Below are 6,328 nucleotides of genomic sequence, written 5' to 3' on the forward strand. Positions count from 1 at the left end.
AAAGGAATTACTCTCAAATAGAAAAGGAAGGTTTAGCATTAGTTTATGGAGTTAAAAAATTCCATATGTATCTTTATGGTAGGAAAAAGTTCACACTTGTTACAGATCATAAACCTTTATTAGCAATATTGGGTCCAAAAGCAAGTTTACCTACGTTGGTAGCTGCAAGACTACAACGTTGGGAAGTTACGTTAGCAGCGTACCACTATGATATAGAATACCGTCCAACATCAAATATGGGTAATGCAGATGCTTTATCCAGATTACCCGTAGACAAAGCTCCAGAAGAGTATGGTGACAGTGTTCTGTTAATTTCTGTATATGATGTACCAATAACTGCAAAAGATGTAGCACACAGTACCAAGCAAGACCCAGTACTTAGTAAGGTTTTGGAGAGTTTAATGACAGGTAGGGACTTATGTGGAAAGGAGGAAAATTGTAAACCGTATAAGGATATATGGTATGAGCTGAGTGTGACACAAGGAATAGTGATGAGAGGTTCCAGGGTAGTTATTCCTAATTCACTGAGAAATAAGGTTTTGTCTGAAGTACATGCTGATCACCAAGGTATTGTAAGATCAAAGTCAATTGCGAGAACTTTTGTATGGTGGCCAGGTGTAGATAAAGATGTGGAATGTTATATAAAGAATTGTATGAATTGTGTTATGCAACAAAACAATCCTCAATTTGCTAGAATGCACCCGTGGGAGTTACCCAGGTATCCATGGCAAAGAGTGCATATAGATTTTGCAGGTCCTTTTTTGAATTATTTGTTTTTGATAGTAGTAGATGCTTACAGTAAGTGGCCAGAAATTATCCCAATGAAGACAACAACGTCTTACGCCACAATAAAAGAGTTAATGCAAATTTTTTCAACGCATGGTATTCCAGAAAAAATTGTTACAGATAATGGTCCACAATTTACCTCACAAGAGTTTATAGAATTTTGTAATGTCAATGGTATAAAGCATATATTTTCAGCTACATATCATCCATCTACTAATGGAGAGGCTGAAAGATTTGTTCAAACGTTTAAACACAATATGAAGTGTAGAAAAGATTTAAATCCCACTCCAGCATAAAACTATAAAGAATCACATCCTATCTCTGAGGTAACCAACAAATGTTTGAATCCTAATACCAAAACAAATCATTACTCTTATGTATAAAGCATAACATGTATTATTCATGCAATATGATGCAATGTTGCTCAATACCTGCAACACTTGAAATAATATAGTACATTACAATAATACATAACAGTGAGGTCTTCACCGAACTGACGTCTGGCAATGTCAGCCTCCAACTTCCCGACTGAGGAGGTATTAAACACATCCTTCCAGTCAGCATCTTTTGATGGTAGGGCAAGGGAGAACGGCCTACACTCTTCGAGTGTGGGGCAAGGTTTCCCCACCTCGACTGCCTTTAAGGCCACCTTAAACCCTTTTACCATAAAGGGCAAGGCATGGGAAGAAGAAGCAATGAATGATGGGTGCTTCTTACTCAGAGCCGGCACTTTGGAGCTAGTGAAGGCCTTCTCCTTCAGCGTGCTGGTAAACAAGGCCTGAGCTTTGGGGAGGTCAAGGATTATGACCTCTTTCGGCTCTGTCTCCTCTTTCTAAGGAGGTTCCGTCCTCAGACGAACATAGCAGTCTGGGTAGGCCCCTTTATGAGGCCAGAATTCCACGTCTTCGGCTGGGATTACAGTGAACCCTCGTTTATCGCGGTAGATACGTTCCAGACCCGGCCGCGATAGGTGAAAATCCGCGAAGTAGTGACATCATATTTACCTATTTATTTAACATGTATATTCGGACTTTTAAAACCTTCCCTTGTACGTAGTACTGTTAACAAACTACCCTTTAATGTACAAAACACTTAATTCATGTACTACAGTACCCTAAACTAAAACAGGCACAAATATTAAAGGCGATTTTATATCATGCGTTTCCTAAACACGCTAAAAGGCACGATAAAAAATGGCAACCAATGTTTTGTTTACGTTCATCTCTTATCATAATGAAGAAACAAACTCTTTTAGTGTACACATATGTATAGGTTAGTTTTTGCATCGATTATATTGATTATACAGTATGTTGATTTTGTTATTACCAATGTTTTACTTAATTTTTCTTAGGACTTCCAAATGAAATGTTTTTCTTTTTGACGCCGCCTGAAACGACGGCGTCATAAAGTACTGTACGCTCAGTAAACAACCACGCTCAGAACAAAGAAGGCATTTAACGCGCATGATGAAAGTGATAAATAATGATATTTACAGTAAAAGCATTTACAAAATATGTTACCTTACAAATGTAATTTACCGTATCTATATAAAATCATACAGTACTGTACAGTACATATTGTACGTAGCAAAGCAGGAAAACAATTTACGAGAGAGAGAGAGAGAGAGAGAGAGAGAGAGAGAGAGAGAGAGAGAGAGAGAGAGAGAGAGAGAGAGAGAGATTGTTTCATGTATGTACTGTAAATGTAAATTTAAAAAAAATCAATTTACGAGAGAGAGAGAGAGAGAGAGAGAGAGAGAGAGAGAGAGAGAGAGAGAGAGAGAGAGAGAGAGAGAGAGATTGTTTTACATAAGTAAATGTAAATTTTAAACAAAAAAATATGATAGGTTACAACATGTAGACTTTTAAAACCTTCCCATTAACTTAATGCATACAGTACTAAACTATAAAACAGGCACAAATATTAAAATGTTAGAATATTAAAGTAAAAAATAAAGATTGTTACTGTACTCACCACGAAAGAAGTTCAAGAAAAACTTGAATGATGATGGCGATGAATTTGCTGCACAGTAGAAATGATGATGATGAAGCTGATGATGTCTTCTACTGTGCAGCCAATAATAGTATTTTACGTCTCTTCAGACAGAGGTGTCTTTTCCTGGGACACCTCTTCAACTTCTTCAATTTCTTCCGAAGGCGTACTAGCAGGAGGAACTGGCTCTTTTTTCCGAGGCTGGAAGAACATTGTGATCGGAAGTTGTTGCCGCTGCTTCTTTTTTCGATCTAAGAGCATCCTGTAGGGAGTCATGATGTCATTGACCTTGTTGGAGAATTGCATAGACCGAACCATATCCTCGTCCCACTCTTGCAACATTTCTTTCACCTCCTTTATATGGTTGCAGACCTTGGCAAGCCGTTCTAGTGTTAAGCCCGTTTCTTCGACATTTTCTTGGGTCTCTTCCTGGGTTTCACTCTCTTCTTCGCTTGCCGATTTCGTCAGGTCTTCTAGGTCTGCGTCAGTTAGCGGCTGGGAATGGCAGCCCAACAACTCGTCGACGTCTTCAGTCGTCATGTCGCCAAACCCGTCACCTCCAATTATGGCAGCCAACTGCACAGATTTTCGTATTGCAGAGTGTTGAATCTCAGCAGGTGTAAATCCCTCGTCGTCGTAAACAATCTGGGGCCACAACTTCTTCCAGCTCTCATTCACAGTTGCAGGTTTCATCTCTTGCAGTGCCTTCTGAATATTCTTCAGGCACGTGGCTATGGTGTACTGCCGCCAGTACGCCTTCAAGTTAAAATCTTCATCCTCATCATCTTGGGCAGCATCCACACACGCAACGAGGTCCGCCAAGGTATTCTTTGTGTAGAGGGCCTTGAACGCCCTGATAACCCCCTGGTCCATCGGTTGAATTAATGACGTGGTGTTGGGTGGCAAGAACTCAACCTGAACGCCCTCACGCGACAGGTCAGTTTCGTGTCCACCAGCGTTATTCATAAGGAAAAGGATCTTGAATGGCAAGCCCTTCTCTACGAGATATTCATTGACTTGCGGGATGAAACACTGGTGGAACCAGTTGGAGGTCTGCATCTTTGTAATCCATGCTTTTGGATTATGCATCCAGTACACGGGAAGGAGATTCTTATTCTTATTTTTAAAAGCGCGAGGATTTTTTGACTTATAAATAAGCCCCGGCTTTAGCAAAAATCCAGCAGCATTGCCACACATCACGAGGGTAACGCGATCCTTGAATGCTTTAAAGCCAGAGGCTTTGGCTTCCTCTTTGAACAGGAAAGTTCGCGACAGCATTCTCTTCGAAAACAAGCCGGTCTCATCCATATTAAACACTTGTTCCGGCTTGTATCCACCTTCGGCGATAATATTCTTGAACGTCTGGTTCACGTAAGTTTCAGCAGCGGCAGTGTCAGCCGAAGCAGCCTCGCCATGCAGGGAAACGCTTTTCAGGGCGAAGCGTTTCTGAAACTTTGCGAACCATCCTTTGCTGGCGGAAAAACGTTGTTTCTGAGGCTGGGAATCAGTGGATGTCCCTGGTTGAGGTTCATCTGCATCATCATCTTCTTCAGCATGGTTGCCGTCGTCGTCTTCAGGTTCCTTTGCAGCAAAATTCTCACACAAGCTCAAAGCCTTTGTTCGGATGGTGTTCGTATCCAAGGCTATGTTCTTCTTCCGGCAGTCAGCAATCCACACAGCTAAAGCACATTCCATGCGTACGATCATTTTATTACGCGTTGTAACGACTCGCTTCACTGATCTGCTAAAGGTGATTGCAGCCGTCTTTCTAATGTTCGCTTCGTCCTTCTTGATATAGCGAACAGTGGATTCGTTGATTCCAAAATGGCGCGCTGCGGCCGCGTAGCTTCTACCGTCTTTCAACATATCGAGAAGCGTCACCTTCTCAGCAATCGTCATCATCCTTCGGTGGCGTTTAGGCTCACTACCAGCCTTAGTAGAAGCAGAACGCTTGGGAGGCATTGTACAGTAGGATTTACACAGAAAGTTCAACAAAAAGTTCAACTTAAAACAGTCGCACACAGCACAGATTAAAGTTCACAAACTTTAGAACGTCTACTCAGCGATACGGCGTAAGAGGAAGTGGCCGCCGCGAGAACCTAGATGCTGCAGGCTGGAAATGCGGGCAAAACACCAATCACAGGCTAGATAACAAAACTTGAGTTCTGATTCGTCATCTATCAGCGCTTGAACCAATCACAACCCGTCTTATATGATGCGTAGGTTACCAACTCAAAGTACAAAATACCCCGCGTATACTGTACGTACACTATTAATAATAATAATAATAATAAATAATGATAATAATACAGTAATAATAATAATGATAATGATAATAATAATAACAATAATAATTTTATTAACAACAACAACAATAATAATAATAATAACAATAATAATAATAGCTTTACGTATGCTATTTTATTCTTTTGTAGGATGTGTGTGTGTTTCTCTCTCTCTTCTCTCTCTCTCTCTCTCTCTCTCTCTCTCTCTCTCTCTCTCTCGTACGCTTATTCGAAATGTGATTTTTGCAACAAAGAATATTATTGGATGCAGTACTACGTACGTATACATACAAAAGATTTATGGAAAAGAAGCACATCCATTACATTTGTAGTACAGTAGTAGCCATCAGCAGCATTACACCATTCTAATATGGTATGACTGCATCTGATTTGCGTTTCATGTTCGATTTAATTTTACTACGTACTGTATACAGTACTGAATTATCGTATGATAATAATACAGTAATAATAATAATAATAATAATGATAATAATAATAACAATAATAATTTTATCAACAACAACAATAACAATAATAATAACAATAATAATAATTTACGTATGCTATTTTATTCTTTTGTAGGATGTGTCTCTCTCTCTCTCTCTCTCTCTCTCTCTCTCTCTCTCTCTCTCTCTCTCTCTCGTATGCTTATTCGAAATGTGATTTTTGCAACAAAGAATATTATTGGATGCAGTACTACGTACGTATACATACAAAAGATTTATGGAAAAGAAGCACATCCATTACATTTGTAGTACAGTAGTAGCCATTAGCAGCCTTACACCATTCTAATATAGTATGACTGCATCTGATTTGCGTTTCATGTTCGATTTAATTTTACTACGTACAGTATACAGTACTGAATTATCGTATGATCACATTCTCTTTTCGTGTTTTATTTCTTTCTGTGCTGAATTATATATCATATGTAATGCAATGAACAATCAGTAACAGCAGATATTACTAATTACAGTATTAATGGAATTACAGGTAACGAGATATCGTATTTGAGGTCTTCAGATTTCGCGGTATTTTCGAAATTTCCGGAAAATCCGCGATATGTATATATATATATATATGGGTTATGGAAAAAACCCGCGAAGTGGTGAATCCGCGATGGTCGAACCGCGAAGTAGCGAGGGTTCACTGTATTCCCAGCTGGTCGGCGAGGAAGATCTTACCTCCTGACATGGGCATGTGCTCAGCATGCTTCCATGGGTTGACGTCCGAAAAAGGGGGAAGGTCCTTAACGTTTACCTTCTTTG

The sequence above is a fragment of the Palaemon carinicauda genome, unplaced genomic scaffold (assembly GCF_036898095.1).
Source record: "Palaemon carinicauda isolate YSFRI2023 unplaced genomic scaffold, ASM3689809v2 scaffold315, whole genome shotgun sequence".
Classification (NCBI taxonomy): Eukaryota; Metazoa; Arthropoda; class Malacostraca; order Decapoda; family Palaemonidae; genus Palaemon; species Palaemon carinicauda.